This window comes from Biomphalaria glabrata, chromosome 6 (genome assembly GCF_947242115.1).
Source record: "Biomphalaria glabrata chromosome 6, xgBioGlab47.1, whole genome shotgun sequence".
Taxonomy (NCBI): domain Eukaryota; kingdom Metazoa; phylum Mollusca; class Gastropoda; family Planorbidae; genus Biomphalaria; species Biomphalaria glabrata.
Genome location: NC_074716.1, coordinates 45489685 through 45513630, shown reverse-complemented (window position 1 = coordinate 45513630; position 23946 = coordinate 45489685). Strand labels below are relative to the sequence as shown.

General features: G+C 39.0%; 1 protein-coding gene across 3 annotated transcripts in view; it reads left to right on the top strand.

Moving 5' to 3' along the window:
* Positions 1 to 238: 238 nt before the first annotated feature.
* Positions 239 to 23946, top strand: part of LOC106057549 (uncharacterized) — a 123808-nt gene continuing 100100 nt past the window's right edge. The window contains exon 1 of one of the 3 annotated variants that reach the window (XM_056032315.1): positions 239 to 537. The gene's annotated coding sequence lies outside the window, so the exon portion shown is untranslated. Of the gene's footprint in view, positions 538 to 16284; positions 16522 to 23946 lie in introns of those variants that run through there. The other 2 variants (XM_056032317.1, XM_056032316.1) reach the window with 2 other exon arrangements.

Here is a 23946-nt window from a genome sequence, read left to right as displayed (position 1 = left end):
GAGTGCCAGGTTCGCTAAGCTAATCTAACAAGGTGGGCATCACCGATCACAGAGTTATCCCTCTTGGTTAACTCCCCTACTTTTCCATCGTCTGCTACCTTTGAGCCAGTTTGCCAAATCCACGCGCGCGAATAAAAAAAAAAAAAAAAAGTCTACTGCAGCGACCGTGAGCTCTTCCTGCACTCTGTACTCGGTGCGTTCCCCCTTGTCTCTCCCCCACCCCTTTTTTCTGTTTCAAATATATATTTTCCTCTGCTCTGTATTCACGAGAGGGGTCTCCCAGGACTCGAGCGTAGCGCGAGGAAGTGGGGTTAGACAGCGGCGTGTGATTGAGTTGTATCGCGTTGGTAAACAACCGCATCTCAAGGATTTACCATTTCACAAAAGTGGTTGTTCGTAATCGAACTGTAAAGTGATAGAAAGTTCATTGTTTTGTGATTGGTATTTCTGGTATTACGCTGGATACAAATGCAACTTCATACAGAGATTTAATTTAATTTTTATTTTGTGACCATTTGGATATAACATGAACCAAAGGTAAGACAATGTTTAGAACATATTGGCTTTGAGTGCAATCGTTTTTAGGCTAGGCACGTGCGTAGGGAGTTTACAGTGCCAGCACATCTTTTGATGTTTTTCTGTATACAGAGAGAGAGAGAGAGAGAGAGAAAGAAAGAAAGAAATGCTATGTTAAAGATATTTCATGTCTAGTATTAAACGTCCATTCAGAGAAACATAATGGAAGAAAACAATAGAAAGAAATACAAGGAAAGAGAGATGAAAGAGAGAGAGAGAGAGAGGAAAGAGAAAGAGAGAGGGGGGGAGAGAGAGGGGGGGAGGGGGGAGAGAGAGGAAAGAGAGAGAGAGAGAGGGGAGAGAGAGAGAGGGGGGATAGAGAGAGAAAGAGGGAGGGTATAAAGAGAAGAAAGAGAGAAAGAGAGGGGGGATAGAGAGAGGAAAGAGAGAGAAAGAGGGGGATAGAGAGAAAAAAGAGAGAGAGAGAGGGGAAGGAGAGTGTGAGCGATAGGGAGATTGAATGGAAAAGAAGAAAGAGAGCAATAGAGAGTAAATAAAGAAGTAGATAGAGAAAGAGCAAGGGAAAGTCTACAATAGAGAGAAAGAAAGAGTCATATATAGGACAAGAGAGAATGGGGAAAGAGAGACATTGAGAATGGAAAACAGTGACTATTTCTTATATAATGCATCCTTAATCTTCAGAATTGATGACATTATTATTATTATTATTATTATATAATACATGTTTATCTCTGCTGAGTTTGACAAGCAGTGACCGAAATCGAAGACATTGCCATAATTATTATTATTATTACTATTATTATTATTATTATATAATACATATTCACGCCTGCTGAGTTTAACAAGCAGTAACCGAGGCTTCACAAACAAATTTACATTCTGTATTACATAATTCAAAATAAATGTATTTCTACATAACAATATGAGAACCTTTAAAAATATCAGTGTTCCGTACAAACAATTAATTGGAAGAAATTCCCGTGTCTTAAGTTCAACGACGTGGTCAATCAATCTTATTATACAGCGAATATCAATCAATCCACGGGGTCTTTGCCATCTATTGATATTTGCCAACTCTTCTTTATAGAAAAAAAAATAGCCCTTGAGTATAAATGGCAACACAATGATGTTTATTGGTTATAAATCCATTAAGGCACGAAGGCATTATGTAACTACAATCCAACTATTACAACCCAGGCTATCAAATAGAAAACCTTTGTCATTAACGTAGGGCGCAGCAACACGACAATTAACCTCCCCGAAACGAAGTTAATATAGCCTGTAGATCGATAATCAATCATTCAGTTTAGTATTGTTTATTAATAGCTGCGCGTGCCCACAAGAAAAGAAAAGGGGTGGGGGGGGGGGCGGATCGGTAGCTATTTTTTTCGTGTTTCATTCCTCTCTCTCTCTCTCTCCCTCTCTCTTTGTCTGTCTCTCTCTCTCTCTATCTGTCTCTCTCTCTCACTGTCCTGACTCCCTGTCTCTCTGTCTCTCTCTCTCAATGTCCCGACTCTCTGTCTCTCTCTCTCTCTCACACTGTCCTGACTCTCTGCCTCTTTCTCTGTCTGTCTGTCTGTCTCTCTCTCTCTTAGTTAAATAGAGGAGTATTACAAAGGAAGCAGAGGAGGGGAGCGAGAAGGGGGCGACACGAGACAATATGTCTATGCATCACGCTACTAGAGATTTATATCTCCCTCTGATACTTTTCGATTAAGTCGGACTGATAGTCAAATTACGATGAGTGATGGCCGCGGTGGTAGTCTAGGTCCCGCGGTGTCCGGTGATCACGATATAGTCTAGGAGGATATTAGTCTCTGACTATTAGGGGGAAGAGGGGGAGGGGAATGTAGCGCTGATGCTGGATATAAGTTGAGATAACCACGTGACCTTTGAAAAACTGGAAGGTCAGCGAAAGGTAATTTTGACGTGTCTTGAGACTTTAAAGATTGTAGTAAAATTAACGTTTATAATATGTAGTTTATATTATCAATGGGAAATTAAAAAGACGAAGCAGAAACAGAGACGAAACAAAAAAAAAATGCGGCTTTAAACGTGCCTGAATATTTTTAAAGGAAAAAAAAATAAGTAAGAAAAAGATTTAGAAAATGGAAGAGAGAGAAAGAGAAAAAAGAGAACAAATAGAAAAGAGAGAAAGAGAGGAGAGGAAAGAAGAAAACAAAAGTAAAGAGAAATGTGTGTGAGAGAGAAAGAAGAGAGAAAGAAAGAAGAGAGAAAGAGAGAGAGAAAGAGAGAGAGAGAAAGAAAGAGAGAGAGAAAGAAGAGAGATAGAAAGACCAAAAGGGAATTAATTAATGGCTATGTTTACGAATGCAGTGTTTCACTTGACTACGCAAACCAATTTGTGACCTACATATTCTTCTGCTTCTTCTACAGACAAAGTTGTCGTCCACTGGCGGTCTACTTAAGTTTTCTTTCCGTCTTCTGCGCCTGTCTTCAATAATGACTTTCCTTTGGATCTCAAATGCGCAGCCTGTGTGAAGCCTCTCTGTCTTTTTCAGAGGCCATCTGCTGCCAGCTACTTTCCTCTATGCTAGTGAGGGAGAAATGCTGTCTGAGTTGATCTTTATAGCGCTTAGGAGAGGGGGTCACCTGGGCATGCGGTCGTCTCTCAATGCGGGATAGGTGACTGACCCAGCGCAGCTGTCGAATGGTAATTAGTTCTATACTGTCCACACCGGCCTCCAGCAAAACAAGAGTTATTTGTAATATAGTCTTGCTAGCGTGTGCCCATCATGAAGCGAAGGCACCTTTGATGGAAGCTTTCGAGGAGCCTTAAATGTCTTTGTTAGAGAACCCAGGTCTCGGGTCCTTACAAAAATGTGGTGAGATCCACATAAAGAAAGCAGAAAAGACAGAAGAGAGAGAAAATGAAAAAAGTAAATAGAGAGAGAGAGAGAAAGAAAGAAATCAAGTTTAGAATCAAGTTTAGAAACAAGTTTAGAATCAAGTTTAGAATCAAATTCGAATCAAGTTTAGAATCAAGTTTAGAATCAAGTTTAGAATCAAGTTTAGAATCAAGTTCGAATCAATTTTAGAATCAAGTTTAGAATCAAGTTTAGAATCAAGTTTAGAATCAAGTATTAGAGAAACAGAAAAACGAATGAAAATAAATACAATTTGATAACATCAAAAAAACTATTTGAATTTAAAAAAGATATTCAAAAAGTCAAAAAGAAAAGCGATTTGTTTTAAATATCTACAATCTACATATTGTCTGAGTGGTTAGGTAAAAAGAAATTCTACACTCTTTCTTAATCTCTAAACTTTTATAGACATTCCCATAAAAGTGCAAGGAATTACTTCAACCAATTAAAAAAAAGGCAAGCTTCAAACCAAAACATCAATATGATTTACATTTTCCAGAACATGCTTCACGTCGCAACTAGTAGCCGCGGATTAAAAACACAGATCTGTCGGCTTCTAATTTTCCCATGGGAAATGAGCGCGCGCTTATTGATAACATGAACGATTGGATCACTTTATCCCCTCGTCGTTGTCTCGGCAGCATTAGAGAATACTGTGGTGATGTTGACAGGCTTGATGGGCAGATTGCGTTGCAACATTCAAAGCCAGACCGAACATTGATTTGAAACTTAATAGGTACTTTGACATACATTGGGCAGATCGAAGACGGCATATAACACTTTGGACCATAAAACTTGACTTAGTACGTAACATTTCATCAGAAATGAAGATTTTACTTCTTTGTCCAAACCTCCCTTTCTACTTAAGAGAAAACTCCACAGGCAGGGCTTAAACCCAGGCAATCGTGACAAAAGTCCAGAGCGCATACCACACGACCAAGTAGATTTTTATTATCTTTTCATGAAGAATATAACCTGCTATCAACATGTCTGGGACATTCATATCTTAACAGAGCTTATCTATATCTCCAAGAAGATGTGTATGTAGGCAGTTTTCGGTAGAAAGTTTTCAATAAAGAATTTATTAAAGAGTTTTTGGTAGATAAATTTCAAAAGAGAGTTTTCAGTAGAGAGAGAGAGAGAGAGAGAGAGAGAGAGAGAGAGAGAAATATATCTTTGAATTTTCTATGTCCTCGTCAGATTTATTGTGATTTAGGCAGTGGCGTAGATAGGGTGGGGGAGTTTGGGTCCATATTTGAAAATCGTTTCTGGCCCCAACTTAAGGGTCCCCAAATGAGTGTCCGGAATGTGTTTTACATTAAATATTACGCCACTATCCCATTTCATGATGTCGAATGTCAAAATGCAGGGGCCCCTAAAGAGTTCAAGCCCCTTCTACCCTGGGCCCCAAATTCCCTAGGTGCGCCACTGGATGTAGGACAATCGAGACTTCCAAGTGGAAATATGAGATTTTCACGATATAGGAAACAAATGTCAAATGACTCTAAATTGAACTTTCTTGTTGCCAACTAAAAAACAATATTCCAATGCAAGGCGCCATGTCTGAAAATCTCCAATATTGGAGGCTTTCATCAGAATCAGTCGTCAAATCTCACTAACAGTTGTTCTCACAATTAAACATTGCAAGAAATGAAGAAACTTATGGTACATAAATAAATAAGAAATGGACAAGCTCTCATCCGAATCACAAGAAATATGATGCCTTTTATAAGCCATCCTAATAAGATCAATGTCTAAACTTTCGACTCAGGACCGGACACTACAGAATGAGACAATATATGTACCGGAAGCTCAAAATTGGAACCAGTGAAATCTGCCCATTTGAAGTGTCACCAGAGAATGCTGGCCATGTCCTTCAAAACTGTTTTCTTTACCAAGAGCCCGAACAAGACACTGGCCACAAAACAGCCCAATAGAAAGAAAACTATATGGAGAGCTCCCTGATTTGGAAACCACTGTGCAGTTCATCTCATGTATTGGTTTAGTCATCTGAACACTCCAACATAAAAAATGAGAAGAAGGAAGAAGAAGAAGAACCAACAGTTGTTGAAAAACAGAAGTAAGAATGATTGTGCTGATTGTACGTTAATCTAAAGACAAGAAAAAGCATTATTATCAAAGAGGACGCTGCGGTGGACACACTTTAGGCAGAAACAAGCAAGTCCATCCCTGAATCTCTTAGCGCCTTGACCTTGAACGCCTTCACGAGGGCCGGCCTTAGACCACTGCAATCTATGAGGCAGCAGTGGGCCCCTCACTTTCATAGGTCCTTCGCTAATTCTAGGAGTAAATTATTACATTAATCCATTATAGTTTATATATAATAACAGATTTTCCACGCCTACTGATTTTCCAGGGCCTCATGGAAATCTCCTGAAAATATTAAAATCTCCTGAAAACACATAAAAATCTGAAAAATATCAAAAATTGCCTATTTGAGGTGTTAATCGTACGAGCGATAAAAAAATTATATTGTCAGCTTTCATTTGATAAGAATATTGCAAAGACAAATGTATTTTCTATTACAAAATCTTAATTTTGACATTATGCCTATCCCTACCCAGACTGAGCCCATCGCAATCTGTTTCGCATAGGGCCCAGCAATTGTCAGGGCCGGCCCTGGCTGACACGCACAGCTGAGCCTCACTTGGAAACAGTGTGAAAGGGCGACACCGTACAATCTGAAGATCTGCTGTTAGCAATCCATATCACAGCAGGCGACCGGGGGGGGGGGGGGTGACGGGCTGTAAGTCTAGCAAGTCAATATATCACAACGTATTTTGACGGGCTGTGTGGGCGGTAGGTGTCTGAATAAGCGGCCCGACGGAGACATTTGGATTTGATGATGGATGAACAGGTGAAAAGTGGATAACCCAATCGACAAATGGAGTCGCGGAAATATGGAACGGGTGAACAACATCTTCTAAAAGATCTCTTTAAGACCTTTTCTTTATATCCTTCCACACGCATATAATACAGTCACCCACCACTTTTTTTTTCAACCTACACACTCACACACACACATGCACTCACACATACTTACGCATACGCACACACACACACACACACTATGAGCATCAATCAAAGAGTCTTTTAGATCCTGCTAAACTCTCTGTCACATTTCTTTCACGCACTTCAATCCACTCAAGCCCTAAACACTCCGTCGCCTAACTAGTTGATACTCTCACACACACACACACACACACTCACCCTCCCACACACACACTCCCCCCCACACACACACTCACACTCCGTCACACATGCGCACAGTCAGCGGCTCCTCCTGTTTCGTGTTTCTCGGGCTCTCTCACGTTTTCTTGACATCCATAAACATTCTTTGAAGCAGTGGCGGACCCGACGGACGTGCATCGATCGGGTGGGGGGCAGGGGAGCAGTGGAGTTCGATTTGTTCCCATTCTTATTCCTCCATTGTTTTCCTAATCGTTTTGTTTTAACATTCCCCCCCCCCTACCTACCAACACAATATTTTCCAGTACCTTCCATGTTCCCACCACAACGCTCTAGTCTTAATTTTCTTTCTTTTTTTATGAGCCGCCGACGGGAAATTGTAGACGTAACGGGCGCGGCGCCCGGGCTGGGGGGGGGGTGGGAGTAGGGGAAAACTTCGACAGCAGACTATTGTTGTACGTGTCACTCTGACTCTAGAAACTTGTAGATTTACTCATTCCCAGCGAGGGGTACTCACGTTACTGGCGTAGTGATACTCAGAGTTGACATCAGTCCTTCTATTAAATCTACCAATCACTGATACGAAAAACGACGGACTGTGATCACGTGACTGGGCATTCGATAAATAGTCGTTCTTATATTTCCTGCTGACATTTAGTTGGACATACTTTTTCTGTTCATATCCTTGTGTTGATGATGTATTAGCACCATAATAACTCGTATCACGAACTAAGCATCTAGTGTATCCTAAGAAATTATCTTTCCTTAAAAGCTTATCGAAAAAAAAAATATATATACAAATCGCTAATAATATAATTTCAAATATACTATATTATTATTATGTTATTTACCACATTTCTACATTAAAAGCTATTCAAATATATATCATAAATATTTTAACTTCTTCATAGGTATATAAAAAGTAAAGTTCCCCTTTCAGACCTTGTGGTCTATATGTGGGATGATGTTAAGGTCATCTGATTCTGTGGCCTACGGTTAACAAGGGTGTCATGTGTCCAAACGCCTTTACAAATGCCAGGTACCCATTAGAGGTGGGTGGACTCAGAGGTGCCCGAAGATCCAGAAATTAAAAATCCCAGTCTTCACCAGGATTCGAACCCCGGATCTCGGTTCGGAAGTCAAGCGCTTACCGCTCAGCCAACGCGCCTCCTTTAAATTCTAAAATGTCTGTCGCATTTTGTAACGTTCATGAAGTAGACACTACAGAAGTGAATGAACTAGACACTGAGACAGCACTAATGCTTGTGTTCTAATATGAATTCTTTTTTGCTCTAAGTTATTTACACTATCATCTAAATGTCTTTTGACCAAAAGTCCAGTCTGTTATTTAAGTCTTGGTCGTCATAGTGTTCTACTTAATTTACACTCAGTAGTAAAGCTTGAGATCTCCTTTGGCCAAGTTTTTTTTTTTTTATGGCAATTAATTACACGCTCCTCCGGTCCGTCATCTTAAATCAGCCATAATGACCAGAGGGGTTTAAAAATCACATTTCTTCTTCCAACGCCGCACTACCTAAAACCAGAAACCAGGCTGTCACAATTTTTTTTTTTTTTTAATTGGCTTTACCAACTCCGGGGAAAGAGTGAATAGAAAAAAAAAGGGGGGGGGGTTAAAAAGGTGTAATGACTTTCTTTTTTTTTTCTGCTGGACAGTAGTGGACACTGGAAGTGCTTTCAGCGGAGGGGTACAAGGTGCAAGAGATATGGATAGTGTGGGAAAGGGTAATGAAACGACCGACGCCTCGGGGCTTATCAGGGCGTCAATATATAGTAGCCGGGACTATTTACACTGGCGGATGAAGCGTGCGTGTAAAAATGTATGCAAGATCAAGAGCTAAATGCAGGATAAGATAAAGAATTTGAAAGGGAGGGGGCCCTATTTAAAACGGAAGTATATCACCACTCCTTTTTTTTTCTGTTTCTGAAACAAAAAAGCTCTAATATCAAAATCTAGAAAAGACTAGTAGGCTACGTAGAGATGGACAGAGACTTACTCCCCCTGCCGATAATCCGCAGCAGAGTGCAGGCCTTGCTCGTAGAGTACCAGGTTGCAGACGAGCAGTAGCAGATGTCATCGGCTTGCCATGAATTTAATTTCCCCCCCCCCCACACACACACCTTCGCCAGCCTGTCACTCACACTAAAGGCCATTTGATTGAACGTACGAGCGTGTTTGATCATTTAATGATCCAATGTTGACTGTATATCTTAAAGTGGGGGGAAAAATCTCAGCCGGAAATAGAAATTTTCTACGTCTGCTAAATTAAAAACGTAAAAAAAATTTTTACCATTTGAAATTCATTGGATGAGATGACCTGAAGTGTTCTTTTTATCTTAGAAACCTAAAATAAAACGTGAATTATTTATTTATATTGTGTATACAATAAATTCTTATTTAGTAATTGACAGCATTAATAATTCAAAAAAAATTTAAAGAATAGTAAGTCTTACAGGGAACATAGGGTGCGTTTCTGTATCAATATTAAACAAACTGTTTCATGTGTATTTCAAAGGCTAAACAAAAGATGAGAAGTTGACCTGAATCTTTAAAATCAAACACGCATGTCAAAAACAAGTACGTGCTGGGCACAACACTTTGTTATTTACCAATATTAGTTTGTAAAATACTTTACCTGTCATGAATGTGTAAATTTACAGAAAGAAAGAAAGAGATAAAGAGTGTAGATGAAAGTAAAAGAGATAGAAAGTGAGACAGGATGAGAGAGGAATAGCAAGAGAGAGAAAGAGAAAAATGTATGAGAGATAGAAAGAATAAGTGAGAGAGAGAGAGAGAGAAAAGAGAAAGGAAGAGAAGGTGATGGAAAGATACAAGGTGAGAAAATAAAAGAGTTGGTCTGTGAGAGAAATATAGTGATAGAGAAGAAAGAGAGAGAAGTAGAGGAAGAGAGAGAAAGAGAAAAATATTTGAAAAAGGAAATAGACCTAAGGACTAGCCTCATCGGACTAGGTCGTAAGATCAATTAATCTCGCCTTTCAACAACAAAAAAAAGGTGCGGGGGGAGGGGGGAAGAGAAACAGATAGAACACTAGGAGACATAGAATGGATAGAAAAAGAGATCAAATAGAAAAAGAGATAACGCTGAAGATAGATAGAAAAAAAAGGAAGAGCGAAAGAAAGAATGTAAAAAGAGAGAGAGAGAAACGGAGGGGGGGGGGCGAGCGAGGAAATGAGAATGATTGATAAAAAGAGAGAGAAAGATAAAGCGCATGAACCGATAAAGATATTTTCAATATACCAACCCACAATGCATAACAGGCTCTGGAATCTTTCTATGATAGATGAAGATGTATATATATATATATATCTAATATTTTTTTTTAAAACTTGAAGCATTATTTATGCAATTGAACGCGTGACTACGAATCTGACCATACCCTCCTCCTTCACGTCACGTTTCAACCCAGACAGACATTAGAAGCAAGTACATTTGACAAGTAAATAACAATATAACACCATTTTAACCCCCCCCCCTTTGTCTTGTTACATATATCTCCCCTCTGTCCCCCTCTCTTGCTTTATCTTCCCATCTTCCTCTCTCGATCTCTCTTCCTCTCTCATTTCCTCTCCCGCCCTGTCTCTCTCAATATCCTTCTCTTTCACTCTCTCTCTCTCTCTCTCTCTCTCCCTTCCGTTTGTTCCCTATTTCCTGGTTTGTTTCTATTTTTTTTTAAACATTGAAACCATTGAAAACAGTCACGTGCTTATGATGAGGGCAGCGCCCTCTTTTTCAAATCTGGGTTAATTGTAAAATAGTAACTACACGCGTAAACATCAAACAAAAACAAACAACGAAACTAAGTAGAAAAACAAAAAAACAAAAACAACAACACACACCTCTCAAATTTCGCGCGGAATTATTGCGTAAAAGTGTAGTTCATGGTAGGGAAAAAAGTGGGGGTGGGGGGAGGTAACTAAGCGGAGGGGTAAACTTTTTCAAACCTGCGCATTAAGCCGTTTAGCTGCAGTGATTTTGGAAGTATGCCATTAGTTTTTTTCTTTGTGTGTGTCAATGTGTTTGCGTTTTGTTTTTGTAAGTGTGCTTTCGTTTTGAGCGTGTGTGTGTGTGTGTTTGCGTGTGAGTAGCTATGCCATTCCCATTGGTAGTTTAGGTTTCAGCTCTATTACCGTTTGGGGCATTACCTCATTTCTGCTAAATTTACCTTTTACTGTTACCATCGTCTCGTTTCGGCAAGGGCGCTTTTGTAGTGTGTTCGCGTGCGTGTGCATGTCTCTGTATGTGTGTGTGTGTGGGGGGGGGGCTCGGTTCAAGTGTTTGCGTCGTTGTATAAACACGTAAGCGTTAGAACGAGCTCACAAAATCACGTGATAGACCAGATCTCCAAATCAGTTGTCCAAATTTGTGTCTTCTGTGTGGGGGGGGGGGGGGGGGGAAACCATTGACGCAGAGCATACATGATACATTCTATAATAAACGAATAAGAAAAATTAACCCCAAAACGTCTAGCACTAAAAATGCTGGCGTCAAAATATCCTGCTTAGTAGAAATTTAAAGACTGGTCCACAGTGCGGTTTTATTAGCACATTTTATACACGTCTATATTGCTGGAACAAAACGAAGTGAACAATCTCAACTTGACTGAATGTTACGTCTTCATATTGGATGAGACTCTTTAGACATGAAAAACGACAAATCACAGTTTATAAATACTTTAATGTTTATTAATACTGAAAACACTTTCTTGTTCATATTCCTTCATTTTGGTTCTTCTTCTCCTTTCAACACGCATTCGCACCATTTCACATTTACACTAAGATGCGCACGTAACACTGAGAAAGGGAAGTAAGAGAAATAACGTTTACCAGATTTGTACCAGAAAGATAGAGTCGACATAAGATTTCTAAAAATAGTATTAAAGTCCAGATTTTGATCTAGACATGGCCGAATTTACTGCAGTGTAAAATTGTTCAGCTGCCGTGGGCCTCGGCCTCAAAAAGTGTTCCCGCGTGCCAGAAATATAAAATGAAAAAATGCATACTAAATTTATAAGAGCATAAGGAAATAAAATAGCATGTATTATTGGTCAAATTCATTTTATTATATAAAACATCCTTTTTAGACTTACTCTTGAAGCTTTTGAAGAGGGTAGGAGACTTCACTAAATTCTAGACCAAGGCTTGTACTTAAATAGATCTAATCGTAGTTCTAGACGCTTCATTTATTTATAGTTGGTTATAGTACCTAAACAAAAATTTACAGTTTTGGAATTCTCGTTCATAACTGCCAAAAGATTTTACGGTGAACACATCAACAAATGTTCAGTTGAGTTTTGTACTGTGGTTGAAGGAAGCTTGGAAGGTGAAATAAAAATAAAAGGCAAATAGAAGAGGAGATAAAATATTGAAAAGACCTTTCAAAAAGAATTAAAGCTTATATCGAGTGAAATAGCATCCGTTATTTTGAATCAGTAATGTAATCATTTGTTAGTAGATCTAGATTAACAATAGTAAATTTGTGCAGTTGGTAGTATTGGTGATAGGCAATTGGTAATGGTATAAGTTTTTTTTTTTTTTTTTTTTTTTTTTGGGGGGGGGGGCCTTCATGCTTATAACATATTCAGTCCAACCATTTTTGTGGACCGATTGGGGCAGAGAGGGGTGGGGTATCTGGTAGTACGTTTCCTTGCTTCCTTAAAAAAAAAAACAACTTTTCGAATCTGAATTTGCACTGGAGATATCAAGCGTCCAAGACTCATGTAGGATCCGTTAGCCACTGTGCCATTCAAGTACCTATAAAAGTGGAAGGTTTTAAAGTTACTACTTTCAGTCTAATATTTTTAGAGCACGACCTAAATCTTTACAACATGACAAATTATTTTTTCAGAAAACAATCTCAAATGACGTCATAAATCATGTAGGATGTTAAAAAGTCTTCCCTTCAAGTGAATAATTAACGAAACAAAACAAGGTGGTAATGGTAGACGTCTGTGTGAGCTCAGGTCTCTTAAACGTATAGTACTGAAACAAAACGATCGTTCCAATCGGGGCCTGACTGAATTTCGCGTCTGCTAATGGTATCCTCCAGGTGATAGGTTCAGCAGGTTCAAAGCGGCTGCCAGCAAAATTTGAACCACTTGTTTGACCTATTTTCACCTATTAACGCCTGATGTATCGTGACATATATCAATATTTGCTTGGTATCAAATTAATGTCAGAGAATATTTGTTAGTCGAATGACTAAAAAAAAAATAGTACTTGATTATTTGTTTTCTTTGAGCTTTTTTTCTTTCTGTAGTTCTCTTTTCCCCCATTACCTTCTGTGGTCTCACTGTCCTTCCGTCTATGTTCGTCTATCTAGGTGTCTGTGCCTCTCTACTGTGTTTCTGTCTATGTTCGTCTTATCTTATCTTATATGAAACAGACGTTACTTCAAAAAAGAAGATGATTACGTCCTACGCGTCATGCATTTAGTCATGCATTTTAACCAATGACTTAAATTCTGCCAAGTCACTGGTTTTCCTGGCTAGCTCAGGCAACCCATTCCATGCTCTAATAGCACTAGGGTCGAAGAAAGAGTATTTGTACAAATTTGTCCTAGCATATGGAACGAGGAATGTGCCATTATTTTTGTGTCTTTCTGAGTATTTTATTAAATTATTTTGATTTTGTATTTGAAGATTATGTCAAATGTGAATCTTCGTTTGTTATGAATCTCACTGCTCTAGTTTGTGTCTGTTTCAGTTTCTTAATGTTTTCTTGAGTCTGTCTCTTCACGATTCTCTGTCTCTCTATCTCTCTCTCTTACTTTATTGTAGTATCTTGTTTCATTTCACTTCATTTCTCCATAATACCGTCTCTTACTCTTTTCTCAAGTCCTAGTTGCACGAGTACATTCAAGTGTAAGAGATTTTCACGATAAACTAAACAATGTCAAGGACTCTATCTTGAAACTCAATGTTGCTAACGAAATAACAAAAAAAAATATTAGAATTTGATTCTGCAGTGCTAAAAAACAATGGCAAAAAAATTATTATATAACAGTTAAATGGGTAGCTTATTAACACTTAATATATTCTGTATATCTTTACTTAGACTTTGATCATCAGGCGTCGTTCGGCACATGGGGGGGGGGCAGACTGTCTCCACAAAGATATGTCATTGGCTATGTCTGAAGCCTCTTTCCACCTGGTATTTACTGTTCTGAGGTCCTCCATAAAAGTGTGGCGCAAGGTTATGCGAGGACGTCCCTGTTTGTGCTTTCCTCGTATTGGCCTCCATGTCATTGCAACTCTTGGTGGCATGCGTGGTTCATTTTGCCGGAGAACATGTCCCGCAAACCTCATGCGAATCTCTGTATATGAAAGCTTCTAATATACACACCAGAAGAACGGGAATGCAATGTTTTGTTGCCTCCTTAGGTTGCCCTTCTATAATTTATTAAGGTTCTCAAACTACCCAAATATACCCGGATACGTTTAGTAATTGTTATGTGGTACTGTGGTAGTTGAAGATGAAAGTGTACAAGCCATCAAATTTCAGTGTCACAGATCTTACCTAGAACTTTGCAAATTTTGCATGTTTTTTTTTAAACTTTATTAACAATTGGTAAATGAAGTTTTCAAGTCTATAATTTATTGTCTATTTTCCTCTTTATGTTCTCAAGAATAAACCTTTTAATTGAATATATATATGACGATAAATCTATTTAATTTTTTTTAAAGAACAGCAATCCTCACCTTATTTGGATCCAGATATAAGGTTCTCTCCCTTCCGTTTCCCGCATCTGTCAACTGGCTGTAGATGAAAGGACGCCTTGACCTTAAATTCTGTTAAAATGAGGTGGGAGGGGGGAGGGAAAAAAGGAAATATTTGCTTCAATGCTAATTCTGTTTAATCTGCCTCGCGCCCCATACCCACGCCCCAATCCCTTCTGTTTACCCCCAGAGCGTGCCTAATTTTTTTTTCTGTCATTCTTATTCATTCATCTGTCTTATTCCCCATACAACTCTTATCGTACAATACCCCCCCTCTACCACCTTAATACCCCGCTCTCCGTTTTCTAGACCCTTCTAGCTTTAAAAAAAAAACTTCTTCAAATACGCACTGGCCCAAGTGATTCTGTCAGCGTGTGAGTATCGAGGCGCGTGCGAGAGTGGGGAGGATTAAACTCGGGTGTGAGGGCGTGTTTGTGTGAGTGCGTGTGTGTGTGTGTCCGAGCACAGGTGGTGTATTTGTTTGGATGAAGAAAACAGCCAAAAGAGAAGAAAATTTTTTTGTGATAATCCAAGAAAAAAAAAAAAAAACCTTGATAAATTCGCAGCAAAAGGGTGTGTCAAGGCTAAACATAAGTAGTGGTTATCAGGAGTTAGTGGCTTTATTGGAAGAAGTGTCTATTCGTAGCCTAGTGTGAAGTAGTGTCTCTCTTGAAGTACTGGCTATTCAGACAAAGTGGCTATTAGAAAATCTTACCTTTTTTTTTTCTTGAACTGTATCTAACCGCTCATTTAAAATAGTGCATTGCGGGAGTATCATTTTTCGTTTGTATAGGTTATTTAGAAGTAGAGCCTTATCTATTTATTCATAAGTAGTACCTAGTTTGCTGTTTGTTTTCATATGCTAGGGCATATTAATACTAGTGCTCCTCCTTCCTTAGTGCCTTTATAACGTGGAACGGGTTTCCTTATTCAGCCAGGATATCAAATAATTTAGTAGCATGTATGTCCGTGATATTCAGAACTCCTTTGTTCGTACCCTTGGCCATCAAATCATTAAATACATTTCAACCTTCAGATAAAAACATTTCACATGTAAGGTCTGAGTGAAACTGGCTTGAATGTCTATTTCATTTTGTATAAATATAATGTTTTATTTTGGGTAATGCACAAATTGTAGGTCAAATTTCCTTATAGATAATAAAGATTATTATTATTGCTATTAATTCGCATACTCGTTGGACGTAATTGTGTACTTTTGTCTCTCTTGCGAATGAACATTTGCAATTGTGAAGACTAGAAGCTTTGACAAGATTCGTTTTAGTGGAAACAGTAATTATGTATATGTATTGTTTAAATTAATAGATCACTGCTATAAGTGGATATCTTACAGACTTGAGTAACTAATAGTCGCAATATCAGCTTGGTATTATTCAAAAAAAAATATATATATATTAAAATGCGTGACTTCTTTCTACATAAAAAAGACCTTCAATTTTAGGATCTCAAACTTTTTTTTTATTTTTCTTTTTTTACAAACCGATCACATAATTCTCTTGTTTATTTTTCCCTTCGGTTCTAGATTTCATGAAAGTGATTTTTGTATGACAAAATATCAACAAGCAAAATATTTAAAATAATCCTTTTTTTTTTTTAAACAAGATACATTTTTCCAACTTTTTTTAAAAAAAAAGATGAGGGCATTTGTACACAACGTTTCTCCAGGCCGGATGAAGCAACGTCGTGCGCAGGATCTGGCCCGCAGACCGTATTTTGAGCATCACTGCCATAGAAGATCAGTTCCATTTGACTTGACGATCTATTGGCGATGACACAGCCCTTGACACAAGTGTCGGCTCGAAACTGTTGTCCTCGCCTGCTCTGGAACACGTCGGCTAGATACAGTGATACATGTTTCCTTGAAAGTAGAGAGGACAATGGCTTTGTTGTGGTGTCATTGCGTGACTGGACCATACATGCCACTAGAGCCTGACCTTATTCGTCTACTTATAACGTACTTAGCACTAAATACTTTCTATAATATGTTTTATATGTGTAAGCGTTGGGATGTGTGTGACATGAAAGTGTTGTGGCATTAAATAGCTCTGGTGTCAAACTTGTTTCGTAAACATGCTCCTGTGAGTAACAGTGTTTGTTTTTTTTATAACAGAAGGTAAGAGAGAGTCATTTATTTAACACTAAATCGTATATCATTGGTGTGAGCAGAGGTGGTAATTGAACAAATTGATGGTGAACAAGACGATGGCGAACAAGGGGATGGTGAACAAGGGTGTGGCGAACAAGGCGACGGTGAACAACGGTAGGATAAACAAAGGGATGGTGAACAAGGGATAGTAAAAAAAAAGGGGATGGTGAAAAAATGAATGGTGAACAAGGGGATGGTAAGGTAGACGATGGCTAACATGGGGATGGTGAACAAGGGAATGGTGAACAAGGGGATGACAAACAAAACGATGGCTAACAAGGGGATGGGGAACAAAGGGATGTTGAAACAGGGGATGACAAACAAGGATCTGAGTGGCCAATGCGATATAGAGATTATTCTGTCAACATCAGCCCGTTACATTTAGGGATCGTGCCAGCCATTTTAATACGCTATAGACTGAAATGCAGTGTTGTATATTTCTTTCAAATTAGTTTTATTATACTTGTCCTCTAATATTGTTGAAGCCTCCCCTAGCATCTACAACAAATACCATGAAAGCTCATAGCATGCTATGATGGAGTGAAGTTTGACTCCCACATATGATACTCGCTAGGGTCTTATGTTAGGCCGTTTCTTCCTGGCTATCATGGCTATGTAATGTCTAGCAATGAACAAGAGAGGAGGATCCTAGCAATGGAATCGAGATGCTATAGGTATCACATTAGAAGACAGCATCACTAACCATGAGATTAGAAAAAAGGTCACTGCAGCGATTGGACCCCACGATGACCTGCTAACTATCATAAAAAACGCAAGCTTAAATCTATGGCCCATATTATTATTATAGCTTTTATATAGCGCTACTTTCATGCTTATAGCATGCTCAGAGCGCTTTTGGTCCAATCTCATTTGTGGACTAGTTGGGGTGGGAGAGGGGGTATCTAGGAGTTGGTTTTCCATGCTGCCTTCAGGCGCTCAGTAAACACAACTCTGCCCGAGTCGGGTGTCGAACCTTGAGCCTTCTAGGAAGCCAAGCCAAGTTCAAGCTCACTTGGCCTCTTGACCACGCTTCCCACACTATCTACAATTACAAGGACTTCAGGGCTAGCAAAGACATTTCTTCAGGGAACAGTACCAGGAAAAAGAAGAGGCAGACAGAGAAAGCGATGGGAAGACAACATAAAAAAATGGACGTGACTGCCACAGAAAGAGGTTCTAACTAAGGCAAAAGACAGAGAGGGATGGAGAAAGACGGTCGACAAGTCTTGCATGGTGCCCCAACGGTTTAACAGACTAAGGGATAGGTCAAGGTAAAATCCAACAACGTGTATATCGAATTGAACGAATGATGCTTAATAATAGCAATTTAACATGGAGATGTTTTCTCTGTTTGCTCTGTAGACAGCGTTGTAGCAAATATTAATTTGTATAAGCCAATTTGTATATACGAAGGATTTAATAGGAAGTATGAAATCAATACAAGAATATGCCTAGTTGCTGAAATAGAAACAACCCCCCTGGAAAGTCAAGTGATCTACTGAGACGCCCAATCTCCCAGCCTCAATCTCGTTCCCCCCACCATGGTCTGTCCTTGACCTTTTGAAGAGATGATCCTCCCCAGCACATCCTGTGACGAGGAAACAAAAAGAAAAGAATCCTCCCTTACGGCACTGACACTGTGCAGGTTCAGGCTGAGAAGATTGCGAGGGCAGGGTTATGTCATTCGATGAGAAAGTTTGTTAACATGGCTCTCAAGAGATCGACTCCACGTGGGAAACGAAAGTAGGAAATACCGATAAGGACGCGCAGGGGTTAGAGAGAAGTGTTGACGTCACATTGGACCTAGCATAAACAAAAATGGCGCGCCCAGGACAGGGATGTGTGGCGGAGATCCGGTCGTGTCGTATATCTCCAGGTGAGCTCTCCAAGAATGGTTATAGCGGGTTGGATGTCTGGGACCAATCCATACTGTATTTAGATAAACGCCAGTGTTCAATGAAATGGTGTGTGCCGTTATAAAGTTATGGACAATTATTAATCCTTACGATCTTTTCTCATTGTCTTAGACTCGCAGTGGTTAGCATACTTCCGGTAGATACAACTGAGGATTACGCCTTTGAACAATAGAAATAACAATAACAATATCAGCAGTTAAAATTTCTTGTAAAATTTTTGTAAGAGATCGAAGTGAGATTATCTGCCCTTTTGTCTATCACAATATCAAAAGAAAGCTTATCTACAGAGAAGAACTACAAAATCACTGGCATATATCTCTATACGTTAGAAATAAGCCGCCCCCACCTTTTTTTTTCTCTATAACTAAAATTAATTAATTACCAAATATTTTATTAACTAATTGGTTCATGTTTTATTGATTCACGTACTTACGTTAATGACATTTAAAATTTATCTGTGAATGACAAGTGAGAGAAAAAGAACTACTAAAAATTGGGGAATAACTCCACATATATAGCCACATTTCTCAATAAATGTTGCATGTATTTCCTATGCTCGATACCAAACGAAATAATTCATAAAATAATTAGCATTAAATAATTAACGCCTTGGTTAATCGATTCATTTTTTTGTTACCTAAAAATATAAAGTTTCGAGTTGATCTGAGAATGAGCGGTTGGTAACTAACGTGTACAGAAATTGTCCCAGACAGACAGACCGACAGACCGATAGAGTAAGTTCCAATAACGACAGTATTCCCAATCAAAATGTTAAGTTGCAGATTTGATGTTGTGATGTCCGATCAGTTTATTATCTACTTCGTCCCCTTAATACTAAGTTTAATAAGTTTAATAAAAAATGCACTCAGCAAGGGTCCAGGTGGTAAAACGATTATGTCCATGTTTTAAAATATGACAATTGCTTTCTTGACACACTCACGTGTGTTTGAGTATATGTGTGTGTTTATTTATTCATTTTGCTTTGTAAGCGCTAAAACAATAGTAAACCGGGTTGTCTGTGAGTAGGTCTACGCATGGTCGTTTACGATGCTGATAGTGTTATATCCAACTTTAGTTTTTAACAAAGCCACAATCTTATAATACACTTGTGGTCTACATTTAAGGAATTAGAACTTTGTAAGACCATATTAGCCTGCACTTTAAAAAAAAAAATTGCCCACCTACATTACACTCACTCACACACAGACACACATATTCATTCACACACAGACACATGTGCATGGAGAATCGATACCTCAACAAACACACTCTGTGGACAAAGCCACCTATTGAAATTCATTCAAGCGTGTCCTCTGATTTTTTTTTTGTAAACCCCGCACCCGCCCCTGTTTAACTAGTTTTCCGACAGCACGCTGAACCACTGCCTCCCCGCGCCCCTCACATTGCTCACTCTCTTTCCGCCCCCACAAGCTAACTCTCAACAAAGCCACTTAGCCACACAGATTCCCGTGAGTAGCTTTGTAATCGCTCCTCGAATCTCTCTGACGAGCGTGTTGTTCTATGGACCTGGGGGGGATGGGGAACTGGGGTGGGGGGTGGGGGGAGAGACAGCCAACAGAAGGCCATTTAACAAACAGTTGTGTTTTTTTTTTTACTTTATTTAATTTTCTCGATCGCTAAATAGCGTCGTCTACACGGACAATCTCCCATGTCCTCAGGGATATTACATGAGGGTAGAGAAAAGAGAAAACAGGAAACTGATACACACTCAATTCACTAGATCAGGGGTGGGCAACTTACGTCCCGCGGGCCACATGCGGCCCGCCGGAGTGTTTTATGCGGCCCTCGCACACCTACAGAAATAAAGTGTGGCCGCAGTATATACATATAAAGATGCAAATATATTTAAAGAATTCTAAATATCTATATCAATTATTGAAACTGTCTCATTATAAAAAGTATCAAGTGACTAGATGGTCGAAAGGCGCAGCAGTGGTTCTCATTCGTTTGGGAACTGAGGGTGTCATACAGTCATAGTCTCCTTTCAGACCTTGCGATCTATGGGGGTTAATGATGATGGCGTGTTTCTTTGACCAATGGTAAACGAGCAGGATGTCATGTAGCCAGCACAACTACCAACCGCCTTTACTTTCCCCAACTAAAGTCAGGCACCCCTTAGAGTTTGGTTGACTCGGTGCCGCCCTGAGAAATCCCGAAATTTCAATATCCCAGTCTTCACCGAGATTCGAACCTAGGACCCCAGGTTCGGAATCGAAGCACTTAATCATTCACGCCCCTATCAGCTTTATGTACACAGTAAAAGCTTTTCATTATTCCTAAAGGACATTTGATCATTGACAACACACAAACATTATAACAGAAATTTCTCGCAAATGCAGGTCACAAGAGACGAAACTTGTCCAAATTCTTCTAATACACTATTCTTTCTTTCAAAATAAAAACCAACCCTACACGTTGGAAACAACTATCAATGAGTGACACTTTATGTCTCAAAGTTGAAAGATTCCAAAAATTAGCTTTCGTCCTCAGAGCCAAAGTTCGATTCATAACAAAGAAATTGATTGTGAAAAAAAAAAAGTAGCCATTGTACACATGTGAAGATTGAACTGCATATGAATCAAAGTCTTCATTGATTAATCGATGTGTGACCCAATAATTCAATCAAGACATTGAACTGATTCTCAAAACCTCCAGCTTTTCCCTGCTGCTTCTTATCAAGTCTTATCAATTTGAATATCACCCATTTAGTTTCAGAAAGCAAGTAAAATAAATAAAAAAAATATTTAAAAAATATAATTCCTCCTTTATAAAGCTGATGATTTTTTTTTAATAGCGATTACTTTGCTCCAGTAGCGAGCTAGGGACTCGGGGGTTGGGTGGCTTGACGTCTTTAGGCCCCTGCATTTTGACAATGGACATCATGACATAGATTTGTCTTTGAGTCTTGAAAAAGAAGGAGCGCAGTATATCACTGGAAAAACTAAGCTATATCTGTGATCTACTTATTTCGCAGCACCTAACGCTGACAAAGTCGTTGTCTGTAGGTGAAGGATTTAGCTTCTCTTTGCGTCATCTACGCCTGTATATGGCTTCAAATTTGTTTTTGGTTTCATATGTATATAACGCTTGACACACAACACCGTGTAAAAACCTACCTCGAGGTTAATAATAACGTATGCAGTCAATTACATCTGCTCCACAGACCTTTCACTCAAGTATGTTTTTTTTTGTTTTAAAATACAATTATGAAATACATACAAACAAATTAACAACACAAGAAATTAAATAAAATATTTCTTTAAAAAAAAGGTTGACACACTCTTTAGGGCATTCTCCCACACCCAAAATCTCTGTTTTATTTACTGTGTCTCTCTGGTATAAAACATTTCTTTTCCCATTCTTTTGTGTAGCACATATTGGATGACCTAGTATAGAGTGCTCATTGGCTCTGTGGGAGGAGGGGGTATCTTGGAGAAGATTTCAGTACTGCCCAAGGGCGCTAAGGGAACACAGCTCAGCTCGAGTCGGGTTTCGAACTCAATCCCCGCTTGATAGGAAGCTAAGTGGTCTGCCACTTAGCCAACAAGTCTCATAATTAGAAAGACGCTCGTCTCTCCATACTTGTAAAACTAGCAACCACACGGAGCACACGGGCAACACAGGAGGCGCAAAGCACACTGCTCACTCTTTCTTGAAATTTTTTTGGCTTGTCCTTATCTCAATGTGGACAACGGCTTTGTGTGCATTAAATGTAGCAAACTATATAGGTCACAACTGGGTGAGCCTGTAAAATTCTGCACTCATCATTAATGTTGGCAATCGAAGACATTTCCTTATATTCTCTAGTAAAGTAGTAAAGTTCCTCTTCAGACCTTGTGATCTATAGAAGATATTAAGGTCATCTGTTTCTTTGCCCAACGGTTTACGAGCAGGGTGTCATGTGGCCGGCACAACGACCAACCGCCTATACTTTCCCCTACTAAAGTCAGGTACCCAGTTAGGACTTAAGGGTCCTAAAAATTCCGATATTCAAAATCCCAGTCTTCACCGAGATTCGAGCCCACGACCCCAGGTTCGGAAGTCAAGTGCTTAACCACTCAGCCACCGCTCCATTTTTTAAATCTATTCTCTGCTTTGTGCTAAAATAGGCTGGAAAGGTGGCTATAATGGTGAGGGGGGGGGATGACTTTCTTGTACTCGGAATTATTGATTTCATTGGTTAAACACTAGATCTGGTAATGCCATCTTAAGATTGCATCACGTCTCGGCCAAGAGTTTGTGAAGCCTGTTCTCTATTTGGATCATGCACTGTTTAAGATAAACATATGTTTGACACTTAACACAAGGTGTAAATATGAGTAACAAACGGATTCAGGTGTTCTTATTGACGTAGTAGATCTATTCCGTGGGCAGCCGTGCGGTTGTTTCATAGGTTTGTTTCTAAATTCAAATGTCAAGCAACTCAAAGCAGGCTTGAAATCTGTTATAAATGTAGCCAATAACATGCCCCCTCCCTCTCCTATATAAAGATTATCAATAAAATCAAACATCCATTTCCCATGATGATTTCTATACTTTAGCAGTTTTAGTACCATAATGTAAAACAATAAGACCCATATGTTGTTGTTTTTTTGTACAAAGCTTATATCATCTCGCTCTGTCTGTCTGGCCAAAAATTTGTTATTTTTCCGGCACCCAATCTCGGATCAAGCTGAAATTGTTACACAAACATATCTTTTACCTGACAAGAATTTATAAAAATATTAACCAATTAGTTAATTAAGTATTGGTAATAAATTATTTTGTTTGGTATCTCTCCATTCTGATCTTCAAGTCTGAAGAAACGTTCAACACTAGTTCAACAAACAAACAACCAAAAGATTCTTTGTTTTAAAAAAAAAAAAAGCTTGTCTAAGGGGAAGAACTTCCAGCTATATCAGTCAATAATGTAGACGTTATTTCCCTTATTCATAGCAAACAATAACTAATTGACTAATTGATTATTTTTTTTCAATTGATTCATGTTTTGATAGGTACAATAAAGTTTCAATTTGATCCGAGAATGAGTGTAGGAGAAATAACGTGTACAATTACGTAAGGGGACCGAACCCTATATGTTTCGCCATATCTGTGAATACTGAATGATCAATTTCCATGTTGGTACCAAACAAACAAATTAGTAGTAATTAATTGACTAATTGTTTTAATTTTTTAATTGATGTATGTCTATCTTGTCTATGTCAATGAAAGATTGTGCAAAGTTTCAATTTAATCCTAGAATTGGTATGGGGGCAATAACGTGTACAAACTATCTACCAGTCAGGGTGACAGTGCCCGCCGACCTCCTCGTGGTGTCCCCTGGTAACTGGAGTAAGTTCCCCCCCCCTTTGCTCTCGGGGTGTTTTGAAAAGGGTTAACGTTGCGGGAGCCCCAACTTTCCTAGTAGGCTCTCACGCTCTCCTGGTGCAGAGCTCTGCTGGTGAGGTTTCTGGAA